At 35.1% G+C, this 20,156-nt stretch overlaps 1 pseudogene; it reads left to right on the top strand.

Annotated features, from left to right (window-relative positions):
- Positions 1–9,205, top strand: part of LOC141621442 (glutamate receptor 3.4-like) — a 36,762-nt pseudogene extending 27,557 nt beyond the window's left edge.
- Positions 9,206–20,156: the final 10,951 nt, after the last annotated feature.

The following is a 20,156-nucleotide window of genomic DNA, read 5'->3' as shown; positions in this document are numbered from 1 at the left end:
AAACATGAATACATAATTCTCGCTGATATTATGTTTTTTTTTTTTTTGGTAAAACATTCTAGTACAAATTTGGGAATGCTAGTTATTACATGACGCCTAAACAAAAATGTAGTATTTATGAGTAGAACATCAGGCTATCAATAATGTAACTTAAGCTACTCGGAGGTTAGGCCTCCTTAAAGTACTCCCAAGTCCGAACTAATAAGGGTGCACGAGTGCTTATGAAAGGGCCTCATATATACTATCGATTTTCAAAAAATGAACGAAGTTCAAGTTTATCACACGCATGAGTACGAGTGTCAGAGTTATATATGTATGTAAAACTAACGTATCACGATAAGTCGGAGTCAAGATTGTGGAATCTTATAGGGCTAGTTATACAATCATCTTAGGCCTCCGAATAAAAAAATCTCTACCTTAGGCCCACAAATAATAGATCTCCACTTTATTATTCCCGTAAATAAAAAAAATCTAAAGATAAAAAAAAAGTCCATTAGATTTATGTTCGGAGTGACAAGGTTAATAATAGAAAAACCCAATTAATAATCATACCATCCTAAATTGTTTGTTACTCTTTGATATTGTCTGCGTTTTGATAATTGTGTGCTTGGATAAAATATTTTCTTCCTCAAATGGAATTTCCTCCAAGTAATATTTGGCAAAAAGAAAATACCTATGCTTTAGTTTTTTTTTTCCCCTCGGTTAATTTTGCACATATAATTTCTTATTATTCCGCTTCTTTGACAATAACTATGATACTTTGTTATATACATATAAAATAGAAACCTAAATTTTAATAAATGCCATTTGAGATTTTTTTTTTATTTAACACATGACGCTTATTCATAGTTTTCATATATTATTTATTGATAAATTAAATATTTTTTTCAGTATATTATTTATCGATAAATTAAATCCATAAATTGAAAAGTGTGGAAATATTTTATATGATAAATAGAGATATGGGTGAGTAATTTATTTGACTAATAAATGTTTTTGATCGAATTCTTACCATGTGTGGAAATATAAAAAAAATGGTTTTTTATGCTACAATATATTTAGGGGTATTTGTAAATCAACAACCTAATGGATATCCATATATATTTTAAAAAGTGATAACATTTTTTAAAATTCAAAAAATTTGAAATTTTTAAAAGTCTAAGAACATTATCCAACCTAATAGCATAAGTCAATCTGAAAATTCCAAGCATAGATGACCTTTTTATCCTACCAAAAAGTCAGTTGTAGAACAAAATAACATTCATAATTGATTTCACTTCAATTTTTATTAGAGCATGTATGCTATTTAGAAATTTCTAGCTATTTATACTTGGACTATCTTTATCCCTAGATTCAATTTGAAGCTGGTGTCGTTTCTGATTTTTATAATAAAGTTTTCGAGTTTTGTTTTAAAAATTATGAGTTTTACTGTAAAGTTTATGCGTTCATTCACTTAAATATTAAGCTAAAAAATGAATATAATATAACTCAAAAACATTACATTTGTTTTGATATCAAAAACCTAAAATGTAATCTATGAATTTTTAAAAGCTCGGAAAAAAAATACATATAAGCTCAGTCAGATATTAGATGGTCGTACAATGCTAGTCAGATATTAGATGGTCATACAATGCTATTGTACAACTCGAGGTATAATCCTATTTGTGCTCAATTTGAGTCTGGATACAAGACTCAAGTCTTAACATAAAATTAGGGATAATGTACTCTCATGATGGCAAAGTTTTAAATTGGATCTTTGAAATACAGGACTTAAGTTAAGACTTATGTATTGAAATATGAGTGAGAAAGTAGGTCTCATATATTGTTGTAACAAATTTTCATGAGTTTGAGCATCGGTCTATGAATAAAGTGGAAAAAAATATATAAAAATCTGAGGTTAAGGCCAATTTGAAGTCTGAGGATTAAGATAGCCTTAGACTAAAACTATTGGTTGTCCGTTAACAAGTTATAGGTTTTTCATAACGGCATGTGTCATTTGATTGAGAGAATTAAGAATTATACAAGAACCAAGATAGATAATGTTCTTTGGTATCTATCTATCTTCTCAGTCAAGATGGTGATTACGTGACAACTCAGTTTCTCTTTGGTAAATAATATAACTAGTACTGAATGTTCATGTTTAACTATCCCGGCCCTAAGATGAAAAGATGTTAATTTGAAATAATTATATCTATTTTGCAGCTTTGCAGCTAATGGTAAAAAATGTTGCAATTGTAATTGGTCCACAATCCTCTGGCATCGCTCATGTCATTTCTAATGTGGTGAATGAGCTTCATGTTCCCCTAATATCGTTAGCCACAGACCCTTCTTTATCTTCCCTACAATATCCATTTTTCCTCCGTACGATACAGAGTGACTATTTTCAAATGAATGCTATTGCGGATCTTGTTGACCGTTATGGATGGAAAGATGTGGTTGCCATATATGTTGATAATGATTATGGCAGAAGTGGTATTTCTGCCTTAGGAGATGCTCTTGCGAAAAAACGTGCCAAAATATCTTTCAAGGCAGCTTTTGCTCCCGATGCTCCAAGGACTGTTATTACTGATTTGTTAGTCCAAGTCAGCATGATGCAATCTCAGGTTTATGTTGTTCATGTGAACCCTGATTCCGGCCTCACAATATTTTCAGTTGCCAAGAGTTTAGAGATGATGAAGTCTGGCTTTGTCTGGATTGCAACGAATTGGCTTGCTTCCGTAATTGACATGACCCCAAAATCTACAGACACCGTAAACATGGATCTATTGCAAGGAGTGTTAACATTTCGGCATCACATTGTACATTCTAAAGAGAGACAAATATTGGAATCCAGATGGAAAGAATTGACATCCATGGAGAACCAGGGCATTATTTCCTATGCTTTATATGCATATGACTCTGTCATGTTAGCAGCTCATGCTCTTGAAACATTTTTTAATCAAGGTGGAAACTTATCCTTTTCGAGTGATCCCAAGTTGAGTTCTACAAGTCCGAGCGCACTGAACTTATCATCTCTTCGTGTATTTCAAGGAGGTGAAAAACTTAATCAGATACTACTAACTACTAAGTTCACCGGTGTATCGGGAGAAATCCAATTTGAATCAGATAAGAACATAGCTCGTCCGTCACTTGACATTTTAAATATTTTTGGAAGTGGAAGCAATAATATTGGATACTGGTCAAATTATTCGGGACTTTCAATTATTGCTCCAGAAATCCTATATCTAAAGCCTGCAAACAAATCCGCGAGCAGTCAAAAACTTAATGGTGTCATATGGCCAGGTCAAACAAGCAATGTTCCTCGGGGATGGACCTTTCCCAACAATGGAAAGCCGCTACTAATAGCAGTGCCTAATCGTGCAACTTACAAAGATTTTGTTGGGAAGGACAATGATCCACCAGGCGCACAAGGATTTTGTATAGACGTCTTTGAAGCTGCAGTACGACTACTTCCTTATGCTGTTCCCCGCAAGTATGTACTCTATGGTGACGGTTTAAGAAACCCGAGTTATGATAATCTCGTCTACGATGTTTCACAAAATGTAAGTACAATTTTAATAGTTTTTTCCACAGTTATTTTCATATAGAGAAGGTATCATTACCATAATATCCTAACTCGAATAATTTTGTTTTTCAATCTATATGACTAATAATGTCCTGGGTCACTATAAATCAATTTTCTTTATTTTTCATTTTGCACCGATTCTGTTAGTAAGACAACTAATATTGCGTGGCTATTTTTTGTATGCACTTTTGTTATCAGAAATTTGATGCTGCAAAGAGGGGACATAATTATCACGAATGACAGAACTAGAATAGTGGACTTTACGCAGCCATATGTTGAATCGGGCCTAGTCGTTGTTGTTCCAGTAAGGAAGGTACAATCAAGTGCATGGGCTTTTTTAAAACCTTTCACTGTGCAGATGTGGTGTGTTACTGGTGCTTTCTTCGTATTTGTTGGAGCTGTTGTTTGGATTCTTGAACATCGAGTGAATAGCGAATTTCGTGGTCAACCAAGTCAACAACTTATCACAATTGTGTGGTATGCATTTTGTCCCTAAAGAAATGAAATGATAAGTACTAGGAAATAGAAACAATTACTAGTGGAATTTGCACTACTCATTACATAAGATTCATAATTTTTATTTACTATTTTTTTTTTGCCGGATCTAGCTAACAAATGTTTTTGTTATTCGTGACTTAGAAAAGGTTTTCTAATAATTTCGTAAGTGAAAAATAATTTCTTGCTCTTCTATTCATTAATGTTGTATTTTAGATGTCAATTTTCTTACATTAATTTTCTAATTTTGTAGGTTTAGTTTCTCAACGATGTTTTTCTCACACAGTAAGTAAAACTACGCTCTTATATATTTTTTTTGTCATGTTCCAGCAACTTTGTTTCTTTCCTTCTCGGCTTGCTTCTCCCTAAATTGGGTTGTTCGCTTTGTCACTTTCTTAAATAATTATTTTGGTCTCGGAAAAACTTATGACATTAATTTGTTTGACTTTGCAGAAGAGAACACTGTGAGCACCTTGGGGAGATTTGTGTTGATTATATGGTTGTTTGTGGTTTTAATAATCAATTCAAGTTATACTGCTAGTTTAACCTCCATATTGACAGTGCAACAACTTTCTTCGAGAATCGATGGAATCGATACTTTGATCTCAAGTAATGAGCCAATTGGGATTCAGGATGGTTCTATTGCTTATGATTATCTTGTCAAAGAACTCAATGTAGATATATCTAGGATAAAATCACTTAAAAACCAAGAAGAGTGTGTTGATTCACTTAGGCGTGGCCCAAATAATGGAGGAGTAGCTGGCATAGTTGATGAACTTCCTTATGTCAAATTGTTCCTGTCTTACAGCAATTGCGAGTTCCAGATAGTAGGGCAAGTGTTTACAAAAAGCGGCTGGGGATTTGTAAGTAATTGCATTTTTTTCCGCTTCATTATGGTTTTGTTAAAGAAAAATCGTCCAGCATTCTCACTTTACATAATGACTTGCATATTTGTGCTTCTAATCTGATTTCTTGAAGGGGCGTTTCTCAAACGCTCTCTTTTAATTAGTTTGAGTTAATGAACAATCTCTTAAACATTAAACACATTACCAAGGAAGCCAGAAAAAAAATAACCTTATTATTCTTGATTGTTAAATGCACATTAGAGCTGATCATGGGCCGGGCCTATGCGGGTTTGGGCCGGGCCGAGATGATAAAATGGCCCACATGTGTGGGTTGGGCCGGACCGGGCCAAATGAGAGGGCTTATTTAGCGAGCCCAAGCCCAGCCCTTATGGGCTAAATCGGGCTTTTGGGCTTAAATGGGCTTTTCAGGCCCTAAAATTTACGAGTTACCGAACGAGATAAGTAGTATAATACCTTCAATTAGTACTTTAAAAGTGCACTTAGTATAAAAAATCGTACAAAGTATGATGAAGTACATATGAATTAATCCTCAAAAATGGAATAAAAGACAATCATCGACACATTATAATGCTTAATCATATCTAGTAGATATGATTTATGATACGTAAACATCGCTTTTAAATCACAATAAATATATACATGAGTTTATAAGGAATTATATATAAAATTTACGCTACTTACACCGATTTTATAATAAAAATATTCCTTAATAATAAATATGGGCCGGGCCGGGCCAAAATTTGGGCCAAACGCTTAGCCCAAACCCGACCCAAAAGTACATTGGACTTTTTTGGGCCAAAATAAAAGGCCCAAGCCCTTCAAAAAAGCGGGCTGGGCCGGGTCGGGCCAATGGGCTTGGGCCATTTGATCACCTCTAATACACATGTAAAACTTGTCTTTTCCTCCTTTATTCAGTTTTTCACCCAACAATTTTTATTTCTTGTTCATTTTTCCCTTCATCACAAAATTTATCATTGATGATGATGATGATGATGATGATGATGATAATATTATTATTGTTATTATTATTATTATTATTATTAGTAGTAGTAGTACTACTACTATTATTATTATTGTATTATTATTTTTTTTAAAAAAGTTTACATGAAATTAGTGGGGAGCCGGGAGACAATCTGGGCCCCCACCCCCTTAGCAACAGAAAAGCTAAGTCTAGTAAAAATATAAGCGACCACCCGAACCCCGCATCCTGAGATACCGAGAATTTCTGGATCCGCTTGAGCAAGGCAACAACATCTGAACCCAACTCTCCAAGCGAAAGGAAAGAGAAGGGAAGGAAACCATAACCAACTGCCGCGCATAAATCCCCGTACTTAGCACACTTACGCCCACTTAACATTATCTTCCTCACCTTATTATTAGGCCCTGTTCTTTTGGACTTAAAATCACTTAATTTAAGTTCACTTTAAATCCTATAAGTTCGATTCGATTCGATTCGAGATCCTATAAGTTCGATTCGATTCGAGATCTTATAAGTTCGATTCGAGATCCTATAAGTTCGATTCAATTCGATTCGAGATCCTATAAGTTCGATTCGGATCCTATACCTCACTTAATTTAAGTTAACTTCGGATCCTATAAGTTTAGTTCGATTCGATTCGAGATCCTATAAGTTCGATTCGATTCGATTCTATAAGTTCGATTCGATTCGATTCGAGATCCTATAAGTTAAGTTCGATTCGATTCGAGATCCTATAAGTTCGATTCGATTCGATCGATTAGTTTCATCAAAAGAACAGGGCCTTAGTAGGGGTGTTCATTGGTCCGGGACCGGACCGGACCAAACTATCTGGACCGAAGACCAAAGAAGGGTTAAGAGGTGGACCGAGGACCGGACCATATTAATATTGGTCCGGTCCGGTCTGGACCATAAAAACATGTGGACCGGACCGGACCGAACCAAATGGACCAAAGTGGACCAAATATTATTGTCATTGACATATTTTAGCATATCAAACTAGAACTCGAGAAGTTCGTAACGATCAAACTAAACAACATTATTTTCTTACTACATTTAACTACATAATTACACATCTTATAATACGTGTAAACAAAGTAGAAAATAAAATCAATAATATTACAAATTTAAAAATTCTTTTATTACATAACTTCGGTCCATGGTCCGGTCCGCGGTCTATTCGGTTTGGTCCAGGACCGGACCGAAGACCAAAGTAGAGTAAATAGGTGGACCGTGGACCGGACCAAACAAAATTCGGTCCGGTCTGGTCCGGACCAAATGGTCCGGTTCTGTCTGGTTTTTGGTCTGGACCACTGAGTGAACAGCCCTAATTATTAGGATAAATTGCAAAATACTACCTATTATAGTCAAGATTTTTCAACATACTACATATTATACTCTTTTGTTTTTAAACATCCACTTAACACTATCTTCCTCACCTTATATAGCCACCACAAGAATCATCCTCCACCACCACCACAAAGTCACCATAGTCCCACTATTTTCGATGTTTGCCATACCCACCACCACTACCACCACCCATAATGCCTCTAAAGTCCCACATTTAACCCACCACAACCACCTTAAGTCCCCACCAATTGAAAACCCTATATCTAAGGAGGACTATACGACAATGATAGTCATAGTGAGGTTATGGTGGTGAAGGGTTTCCGGCAGGTGTGGCGATAATCGTGGAAATTGATGGTGGTCACCTAGAGTAAGATAAATAGTGGTGGGTGTTGAAGATGGTGATTAGTAGTGGTGGTGGTGGTGGTTGTTGAGAGTGGTGGAAGTTGGTGGTGGTGGTGGGTGGATTAAGATGATGAATAAGGAAGATTAAAAATGGATTAGGATTAATATAAAGGTAGCAAGAGTAGATTATTTAGGATTAAATTTAAAAAGGGGATTACTTAATGAAATTCACTTAATAGCATTAATTAAATTCTAAATCCAGTGATTAAGTAGTAATTTTGGAAAATTTGTAACTTTGTAGGTAGAAGTTTGAATAAAAAAATATAATATGTAGTATTTTAAAAAATTCAGACTATAATAGGTAGTAGTTTGCAAATCGACCATCATCATCATCATTATTATTATTATTATTATTATTATTATTATTATTATTATTATTATTATTATTATTATTATTATTATTATTATTATTATTATTATTATTATTATTATTATTATTATCATTATTACTATTACTACTTGTGTGATATGCAGTTTAACATCAATAATTAAGAAATTTTGGAAAAAAAATTGATTAGATTTTAGGAGAAAGGGAAAAGGAGAGAATTTAGTTTCCTTTTTTTGATAGGAGAACAGTAATGCATGGAAATGATTTAGTAAGATATGTATATCAAATATCAATTACGATTCTATAAGAAATAAAAAGAATTATTAATATGAACTGTTATATAGACCATTATTAAGGAAGTGGTACACAACTGATCATTCAAATAATAAAATTAGGACTGATATAGAAATAGAGCAAGAATCCTTAGTTCATGAGAATGAAAAGAATCTTAAGGGTCAAAAATCTTAATGTTCTTCACAAAATATGTGAGTTTATTCAGATAATTGAGTTCGATCTTTTAAGTCTTAGATGTGTTGTGAAAAAGAAAAAAAATCGAGAATAGTATTACAAATTTGAAATTTTCCTATACAATTGCAGGCATTCCAACGTGACTCACCCGTGGCGGTTGACTTATCAACGACACTTCTTCAACTCTCTGAAAACGGTGAACTACAAAGAATTCATGACAAGTGGTTGTCACTCAAAGGTTGCTCGAGCCAAACCAATGAATACAACAATCGGCTTTCGCTCGAAAGTTTTTGGGGGTTGTTCTTAATTTGTGGCGGTTCATGCTTTTTAGCACTTGGTATTTTTTTTTCCACGGTGCTTTATCAGTACACTAAATATGGTCCTGGAGTTAGCCAAGACGAAATTATGGTAGTAGAACCTACCAAGTCGGGGCCTAATAGATGTCTCAAATCAGCCAGCTTCAAGGACTTGATTGATTTCATTGATTCAAAAGAAATCGAGGTCAAGGATAGTTTTAAACGAAAAAATAGTATTGATAGTACACGATTACAAGCTAGTCCGAGTTATAGTGTAGGCACGGAATCTCATTCGCCAATATGATTATAGATTGTATTGTTCAAAGGTGTATTACGTTAATAAATTAATCAATATAATACATCTGAATAAATGCATGTACGATCATGCATGTGAATGGTACATGATTCTTGTAAATAATCATTCCCTACAATTCAATAGAATTGCAACATTTGACAAAACACATGAGTAAAATTTTAAAAAATGTTGCAATTCAAATGTGTTCGAGAGTAATTTATAAATGTAAAAGAGAAAATATATTAGTAGTAATAAAAATATAAAAATGTCTCGAAATTATTCATTAGTAGATCAATTATATAGCATTCCTTGCATATGAAAGGTTTTATTATCACCTTTGTATATCTTGTATTTATCTTATGAATATATCTCTTGCTAAGCAGGATTTAACTTGGGGGTAGGGTGGGAAAGTGCATACCTCCAAGTCTAGAAATAACAGTAATTTTTGCCTTGCAAAAATTAGAAAACTTATCTTGGTTTAGTATTTCTAAAGATGGTCTTGAAGTAATGTATCTCCAGTAAAAGGGATGCGGGTTCAAGCCTCTTCAAACAAAAAATTTTAGGCATACGTGCAGATTAGTTTTTGTCGTGGTCTTGATTACATTTACCGCTTTACAATCCTATATCTTCTCCTTTTTCCGAGACCCGAAAGTTATCATTCCTAACTTCCCATGCCATCTTATTTTCACATAGAATATGATTTATTTAATATGGTGAGTTGGTTTCAATGTCAATAAAATAGTTTATCCGGAATTAAAATAGCCTAAAAAAAATACTTAAAGGGAAATTTTACATATACAGTTAAAACTTGTTAAAAAAATGAATACAGTGTTATTTTTATCTTTTTTCATTTGATTTTTTAGCACTTGCCTAAAAATTAAGATATGCAAGAACAATTTTTAAAAAACGGGCAATTTTAAAGAATATAAGGAAGTGTTAATTAGGGATTTATCTATTATTCATTAGCTAAATTGGCGGTCTTTTAAAATCTCCTTACTACTAAAAGATTAAAAGTCTCTAAATTTCCCGCCTAAGTGATATACTACTATAAAATATTTTCTTCCTAATTAATTAATTAATCCTACTATGTATATTTACTACAATATTGCTAGTCATTTAGACGATATTAATACTCATCTTATGATATTAAAATTACAAATTAATTTAAAATGGTCTAAATCTACATGCATGCAAATAAAAGTATAAAAGATGATATTAAACCATCTTAAGACAAAAGTTCCTTACATTTTATAAGGCAAGTTTTGGGCACAACTCAAGGACTCCTTCCTTGATGTTGTTCTTGAGCTATGAAAATGGATGATCCTCCAACACAACAAACCACCAAAATAGATGGTCTCCTAAGGAAGCACCCAAGAATCAACCAAAATACTACTAAAATACTAACTAGGAATATGTAGTAGTAAACCTTATTTATTGTATATTTGATGTAATAGATAATATTATTACTTTGATAATATTATTATTTGATAAATATATCTGTTTTTGGATGTTTAAGATGGAAAAATAAGAAGGAAAATTGGCCCCTTAATTGGGTAAATGTCAATCGGTTTTATGAGCTAAAGATGAATAATTTTTTCCTCAAAATTTTTCAACCTAACAAACGAGGTGAATAGTGGGGTATGTATAGCAAAATACGGGAACAAATCTTAGTGGAAAATCCACTAAAAAGACACTTGTTAAAGCCTTAAAAAAACCGGTCCATATGGACTACTTTTGGTCCATCTCGGTTTTCGATATTTGCCCCACAAATGCTTATAAATCTTATATTTAATTATCTTACATAATTAAATATTAATTTAATTATTTAACACTTAAATAATATAAATTAACTACCAATGAATACTTAACTATTAAGTAATCATACGACCATTTTATCAACATACAATGTGTCAATATTAACCCATTTAGCTAATTTTACAACATCTTGTAAAATTTAATAACTAATTGATTCTACCTCAAAACATATACACATATCGTATAAAATTAATTAATTAATAAATTCTAATCATTTATGATTTAAACATCACATAATTAAATAATAAATCTCCCTGTCCCGAGTTCGTAACCTGTCATCAAATAATACATTTATGTGACTAACTGAAAGTCAAATAATACAAGGAATTAATTATCTCGTATCTCATACAAATAATTAATTTATTCTATTTGGGCGTCATCCTATAAGTGTGACCTAAAGGGATCAGCTGATCACCGCCGTCACACGACAGTAATGTCAAACTCTAGTCAGCCAATCATTACGATTAATGATGACCAGCTGACAAATAAAAGGATAAATCCCTGATATTTCTTTTACGAGATTTAATAAGTAAACGCACTCATTGTGGAGGACACTATGTGACACCCCTCGATGAGGCATCAAAAGAACTATTAAATCTAAGCGGAAAAATAAGGGATTTTTAAAACCTTTAAAGTTAAAGTGTGAAATCCACCATAAGTGATCAAACGAAAATGAAAAGTAAGATGAATAAGTTTTACAATTAAAAACGAAGTGCGTTGGGGAAAAGATATCCCACGAATAAACACAAGTCTAACGATAGGTGAGTCTAGGCAAACTATGACTAAGGTCCAAGGTTCAACGTTCTCGCTAGCTCACACGTCTTCCCCATAATCTGCATCACAAACCTGTCATTCATGTAAACATGAACGCCACGGTCGGTGGGGAGTAACTCGGGTTCTCCCACCACAATATGTCAAAATGCACATAAGCAAGAACTTAATTAAACATATTGATCATGCATCATACTTGAATAATATGAACAAGGGAATATAAACGATAATCATAATGAGATAGACACATTGCATTCTTAATGAGATAGGCACATTGCATTCTTAATGAGATAGGCATGGTACATTATATTAAACATGCATTCAAGGTAACCAAAACATGGATATGAGATTAGGCATCGAATCATATGAAGAAGGTAAACAACGGATCAATTGAATAGAAAATACATGGATGGAAACCAATAGCCATTACTTGAAAACCTCTTAACAACCATAGCACGGGATGTGGCTACTAATGTCACATTCATACTTATGGCTTGCATCTCACCATAAGAACGGATGGGAACATCAATCCCGGCGATCATATCGCAACTAGGGGCTTGCATCTCACCACTAGTATCCGATAGGACCAAGACTCTCACAAACAATCATAGAAGACGTGCACTCTCGTATATAAGAACACGCCAATGACCATAATCAGCAAGACATTTACAAAGGCTTTGACTCAAACAAGACAGACCCCTAGACTCCAACCTCTTGGTAGGACGACGATCATAATACGGTCCTAGTCTAAACCTGGATCCAGACTCTCGGGATGGGCGACACCCGATTCGACAAACGATACCAAATCGTATCCAAGACTCGGAACATGGCACGCACTCGTATCCAAAGGTCGAGTAACCTCTAATCGGAGACATGGCACGCACTCGTAACCCAAGGTCCGAAGAAAGGCGGAAGGATAACCCAACCTGGGAACATGGCACGCACTCATACCAAAGGCCCGAAGGGTAAATAAATAAGGAATGTCAAGTAGTCACACAATGTAAATCGTCGCACTTGGGTCTCAAATACGAGCAACCATGATTGCACGAATATAACGTAAACAATTCATGTGAAGCATGTATAAGTATAAGAGTATACCAAATATCAAGTAATCCCATGATAAAAGAGTCTCAACACATCATACACAAGCATTAGAACCAAAGTTAAGATGCATACCCAACAAGAAACTCAAAACCCAATCTATAACAACAAGTTTAGTACTCGACTACAACAAGGGTAAACTTCAAACGGTCATAACTTGAGTTCTATACATGATAATGAGGTGAAACCAGTTGGAGGTGATATCTTATCCTCTTACGGTTATAACGGTAGGTCATAAGCCTCAAACAAACAAGTAACGAAGAAGTTATGGCCATTTTACGAAAACTAGTCCAGGCTGAGTGCGCAGCCTGCGCCGAGGTGCGCAGCCTGCGCCGTGGTGCTGATTTGCACGACACAACAAATTCACCTTCATCCCCAAATCATTTTTTTATCATGCCATTACAATCCTAATTCCACCATATATTACCCAAGCAACTTTATACAAGTATTAAGGGTGAAATCAAAGCATAAAAGAGGGATTAAAACACAAGATTCGATTCAAATTCAAACAATTCCAAACTAACAAATTCGTGACACAATTAAACACAATTATTAAGCATGAATAAGACGGTTTCTTTACTAATTCATCCATATAAACATTCATGTAACCCAAAGGATTGGAAATTCCTTCAACTAACCATGAGATGGTTTCTCATACAAACTCATTCAACAACAAACATGTGAAACAAGAAAAGATTCAAACTTTAACATACATATGAACAAACTACAACATATAAACACACAAATTTGACATAATGTCGAGTAACCCATCACCGTTACCTTTTTGAACTTAAATCCACAATATACTCATCTACCTTTCAAGAATCCACTTCCGGGTTAACTAATCTTTCTCCTAGACATGAGAAAACACAAATTAAGACTAAGAATCGAAACTAGAAAAAGGGTACCATGTGTAATATGGGTCGACAGCCCTAAATAAGGAGGAAAGTCGTATCTTTTCTTACCTAGAAAGATGGAGGGCGATGAGAGGAAGAGATAGACGCGAAAATCACTTGAATCGGATAAGAATTGAGCAAGTTATGGTGTTTTGAAGATTTGTAAGGGAAAAAAAATGTGTAACAATGGTGGTGTTTGGTGAAAGTGGTGCTGAAATTGTGAGGAAGGAGGAGGGGTTAGGGTTTCCTTCATGATTTATATGAGGAGGAAGGAATAATATGTGAGCCCAATAGTCATACTAGGCCCAACATGCAAAATTGAGTCGATATACACTAGAAATTACGTCTCAAGCCCACTACAACTCAAGACGAGAAATATTATTATTATTATCATTATTATCCGACCAAAATATTTATTTTGTATAACTTAAGCTTTAAAAATATAATATTTATAAAAATCATGTTTAATAATGAAATTAATTAAATTAAATAATTTAAAATATAAATAAGACAATAGAATGGTTAATTAAATTATAAATGTCAAAATGGAAAATTCGCGGGTGTTACACACTACTCCAACAATCTCCCACTTGTCTGACACAAGTGTGCGTTACCAATTCTCTTGTCCAATAATATCTCCCACTCAATGCAAGATGTCTTTCAGGTCGTTCTTGCACGTGATCATATCATAAAGTGGTTTCCTCGATCAGGAGAATGACTGTCTCACCGGATAATCTACTATAGATCGCATCCGAGCGTGGCCATGCATTCACAGTCATCTCTCCTCGAGTGTCCATGAGATAAAATATGACTTAAAAAGGACAATCCCGTTGACCTATTTTCTTCATTCGATACGGATCACAATGACCCAGTAAATGCTCATCGGCCTCCTTTTACGGTGCGACCTAGAACAAAAACCAAAGCCACCGGAAAACCGTACCAACTCAGACAAATAGTCACAAGTCTAAAGATTAACTCAAAAGAATAAATAGAAATCATTTCCACAACCTAGCAACAAAAGGACTCTATAAACGGTCACTGTCCGACAAATTGTCTCACAATATGCCTATGTAATCGACCAGTCATCACTATGACCATATGACAGTCGAACCTGTCATCTATCGCCTTACAATCTAGTCACTCTGAGACGTCACCTCATTACGTAACTAGGGACAAAATACAATGTTAATCCAGTTCACTTAATAGGGTTCGACATTGTCTTTACAACCTATTTGGAGAAAACAAAGTATATAAATTCAGACATAAAACTGAATATAACGATAAATGCAACTTATCATATATGAAATAATAAATACAATATTTTTATTATACATATCATATAATTTACAATAGTTATGGCATTCGTCTCAACCCCATCGAAACTACATGACTATCATGTTTAGCTTGAGACAAAGGTTTGGTTAAAGGATCAGCGATGTTGTCAGTTGTCCCAAAAATCTTACAAACCGTAATTTCTTTCCTTTCGATTAAATTTCTAATTACATGAAATTTCCTAAGTACATGTCTAGATTTTTTACTAGACTTGGGCTCTTTTGCTTGAAAAATTTCCCCACTGTTATCACAATACAAAGTGATAGGATCCTCGTCGGTAGGAACTACCTTCAGTCCCTTTAAAAATTGCCTAATCAAAACAGCTTCCTTTGCAGCTTCAGAGGCTGCAATGTACTCAGCTTCCGTTGTAGAATCAGCAGTCACAGACTCCTTGAAACTTCTCCAGCAAACCGCCCCTCCATTTAACAAAAAGACAAAACCAGCCTGGGATTTCAAATCATCCCTATCGGTTAGGTAACTGGCATCCGTATAACCTCTTATACGTAATTCAGATTCTCCTCCAAACACTAAGAATGAATCTTTAGTCCTTCTCAAGTACTTTAGAATATTCTTGACGGCTATCCAGTGACTCTCACCTGGAGTTTTCTAAAAACGACTCGTCATACTCAAAGCATACGAGACGTCAGGACGAGAACACATCATAGCAAACATGATTGATCCAACAGCGGAAGCATAGGGAATCGATTTCATGCGTTCAATATCTTTAGGCTCAATAGGACACTGTGACTTACTCAAAGTGATCCCACTGCCCATAGGTAGAAAACCTCTCTTGGAGTTTTTCATATTGAATCGGTCAAGAATCTTATCGATATAGGCTTCTTGACTCAATGTTAATATCTTTTTGGATCTATCCCTATAGATCCGGATACCTAAGATGCGCTGAGCTTCTCCCAAATCTTTCATTTGGAAGTGATTTCCTAACCACTTCTTAACAGAAGCAAGCATATCTACATCATTCCCAATGAGTAATATGTCGTCCACATAAAGAAGTAAGAAAACAACTTTAGTCCCACTAAACTTCATGTATAAACATGGTTCCTCAACACTTCGAGCAAAACCATTCTGTTTAATAGCATGATCAAAACGATGATTCCAACTCTTTGACGCTTGCTTAAGACCATAAATGGATCTCTTAAGTTTGCATACTTTGTTGGGATTTTTAGGATCCACAAAACCCTCAGGTTGTGTTATGAACACTTCCTCTTCCAGAAATCCATTCAGGAAAGCGGTTTTGACATCCATTTGCCATATCTCATAATCATGAAATGCAGCAATCGCTAACATTATCCGAACAGATCTAAGCATAGCAACTGGTGCAAAAGTTTCATCATAGTATAAACCATGAACCTGGGTGAAACTTTTTGCAACCAATCTAGCTTTGTAGACATCTTTATGTCCATCCATGCCGATTTTAATCTTGAATATCCACTTACATTGAAGAGGTCGAACATCTTTAGGTAAGTCAACCAGGTCCCATACCTGATTATCGTACATGGAATCCATTTCGGATTGCATGGCCTCGAGCCATAGCTTAGAGTCAGAACTCGTAATAGCTGCTTTATAGGTCTTGGGTTCATCACTTTCTAAAAGTAAAACCTCATAGTCACCATCTTCCTCGATAATATCAAGGTATCTATCAGGCTGGTGACTAACCCTTTCTGACCTCCTAGGTTCAGCAGGAACAATAACCGATTCTGACGTAGAAGGAACATCTTCCTGCACTGTCACATCAGTTTGTGGCTCTTGAACTTCATCAAGTTCAAATTTTCTCCCACTCTGTCTTCTAGAAATAAACTCCTTTTCTAGAAAGATAGCTTCACGAGCAACAAACACTTTATTCTCGTTACTATTGTAGAAGTAATGTCCACAAGTTTCCTTAGGGTAGCCTACAAAAATACATTTTTCAGAACGAGGTGCAAGCTTATCGTCAGACTTGCTCTTGACAAAAGCATCACAACCCCATACTTTCATGTATCGCAGATTCGGGACTTTCCCTTTCCATATCTTATATGGAGTTTTGTCAGTTGCTTTAGTGGGACTTTTATTAAGTGATTGTACATCAAATAAAATGGCAAAACCCCAGAATGACTTAGGTAACTCTGTTTGACTCATCATCGATCGAACCATATCTAATAAAGTTCGATTCCTCCTTTCAGCCACACCATTTAATTGTGGTGTGCCATGAGGAGTTAACTGAGATACAATACCGCAGTTTTTAAGGTGATCTTTAAAGTCATTGCTTAAATATTCCCCACCACGATCTGATCGTAATGTTTTAATCTTCTTATTTAACTGGTTTTCTACTTCATTCTGAAACTCTTTGAACTTATCAAAAGCTTACTTTTATACCTTATTAAGTAGATATACCCATATCTACTCATGTCATCGGTAAAAGTAATGAAATAGTCATAATTACCTCTAGCGTGGATCATCATTGGACCACATACACCGGTATGTATTAAACCCAATAACTCACTAGCTCGAGATCCTTTTCCTAGAAAAGGTGAACGAGTCATCTTGCCAAGAAGACAAGATTCGCATGTACCAAATGATTCGAAATCAAAAGGTTTAATTATACCAGTCGACACTAGTCTTTTAATGCATTTCTCGTTAATGTGTCCTAATTGACAATGCCATAAATAAGATTGATCGGGATCACCTGTTTTGAGTCTTTTATTATCTAAATGATAAACATCGTTGTAAGTGTCTAGAATATAAATACCATTGATTGAAATAGCTTGACTATATACAATCCCATTAAGGGAAAAAGTACAACACTTGTGTTTAATTACAAAGGAAAACCCTTCTGTGTCTAACACAGATACGGATATTATATTTCTAGATAGCGTTGGTACAAAATAACAATTATTAAGGTGCAACTCCAACCCCGAAGCTAAACTAAGTACATAAGTTCCTACTGAGACGGCAGCTACTTTAGACCCGTTTCCCATTCGGAGATCGACATCACCCTTGTTTAGCTTTCTTATGCTTTTTAGGCCCTGCAAATGATTACACAAGTGAGAACCACAACCAATATCTAATACCCAAGTTGTATTTGAAGCATAATTTATGTCTATCATAAAAGATTCGGTTGATAAATTACATGTCGGCTTCACAATGCCAGCTTTTATGTCATCCAGGTACTTTGTACAGTTACGTCTCCAATGTCCCTTGTTATTACAATAATTACAAGTATCTTTAAGAGGATTACTCTTTATAGGTTTAGGCTTGGTAGAGTAATTCGCAATTGCTTTACCTTTGCCCTCCACCTGAACGGGCTTCTTACCTGTGTTCCTCTTAAACTGCTTCTTCCCCTTCATGTTAATCGCAAGCACATCTTTCCTTGTACTCCCACTCAATCCCATGTCCTTCTCTGCTTGCACAAGCAGAGAATGGAGCTCATGTAAACTCTTTCTCATGTTTGTCATATTATAATTTACCCTAAATTGGGTAAATCCTTTGACGTGAGAGAGAGAGAGAGAGTGGAGCACTCGGTCCACCACTAGTTCGTCGGGGATCTTACATCCCAACCCCTCTAAAGTTTCCACGTACTCAATCATTTTAAGTACGTGTGAACTTACAGGTTGACCATCTTTGAGGTTAGCCTCAAAGAAACGAACTGCGGTGTAATACCCCACGGTAATTGAAGAGGTTCAGTGATAGGCTTAAATGACTAGTACTTAAAGGGATTGGAAGTACTACTCATATAAAAAAAGTGCACTTTCTTTTATGGTCATCCATGCGAAAGAACTCCAAAGTTAAGCGTGCTTGGCTGGGAGTAGTCTTAGGATGGGTGACCTCCTGGGAAGGTTCCCGGGATGCGCATGAGTGAGGACAAAATGCGCTATAAAGGACCCGTGTTGATCTGTGGGCCATGTACACAGCCTGGTGAGCTATCATAAGTAACCGCTCCCGACCCGGTTTGGGCCAGGGTGTTACATGCGGTGTCATATTGAATTATTCTCGGGGCTTGAGAAAACATAGTTGAAAGCCTCGAGAATGCTTCATGTGCATCACGAAACTTGACATATTGCCTTTGTAAAGGAGTATCCATTGAAAATATCAAAACATTTAATTGTAGCGGACTCCTTTTGATAATTTGAAAAAGCCTCCCTTACATCGGCAGTGGCCCTAGTACTAGGGGAAGAGGGAGAGGGATCGACAAGGTAGCGTAATTTGCCATCACCTGCGGCAGCTAATCGAAGTTGTTCCTCCCAATCTTTAAAATTACTACCGTCGGCTTTTAATACATATTTGTCCATAAAAGAACGTAGCTATGAATCTCTAGCTATGGTGACGGTTTCACTAGTAGAAGTCATCGTGATTACTACAAAGGAAATAAAGGAAAGATTAACATTTATCGTCTAAAAAATTTTTAACTTGTGAAACTATTTTAACAAGTTCCCATTTATATAATGATCTCCCACTGAATTATATAAATGATTCCAAGATCCAATTTTATATAAACACGGGCACGGTGGACCGATTCAACCCACATTTATATAAATTTGGTGAGTCAACATTTTGACTGATTCTACTACTAGAACTCTTGGTTGACGGATTTTCTTAAAATCTATCTTTTTGCCCCAGAATAAATATGGGCACGGTGGACCGATTCAACCCATATTTATCCCGTTGAGTCCAACCAATTTGCACGCGTAATAACTTTTATTACCCTACTTACCCAACGTAAAAAGAGTAAACCTCGGTGATCCGAACCTACCTCTAATGAAGAAGGGATTCATAGGTGCTATTATTTGGTAAGACTTAATCTCAATTTTAAACAAATGTGAGAGATCTTATCAATTTAATTGTCTATCACCTTTAAGTGAACAAAATTAGTGAATGCTAGACGATTAAATCGATAACAAAAAAAAAACATGTAGTGACGATTTGGCATGAATTCATAAATGTAAACACGTAAGTCCTAACATGGCCACCTAGTTAATCTAATTAACTAAAATTATTACATATCAGAAACCAACTCCTTGGTCCCTTGAGTGTTCATAAATTGGCCTCCTTCTTTAGGATTTCGGAATGCCTTTCCGAAAACACAGTCTTCATGAAAACTCCGTCTTTAGATGCTTCATCTAATTACTAATAATTAAATTACATAACAATACCCTATTATACAATTTGTAATAAAATTAAAATAAAAACTATTAATTAATTACAAATT

This window comes from Silene latifolia, chromosome X, assembly GCF_048544455.1.
Source record: "Silene latifolia isolate original U9 population chromosome X, ASM4854445v1, whole genome shotgun sequence".
Classification (NCBI taxonomy): domain Eukaryota; kingdom Viridiplantae; phylum Streptophyta; class Magnoliopsida; order Caryophyllales; family Caryophyllaceae; genus Silene; species Silene latifolia.
The sequence above is the reverse complement of the archived record's forward strand: the minus strand, read 5'-3'. Positions and strand labels throughout refer to the sequence as shown.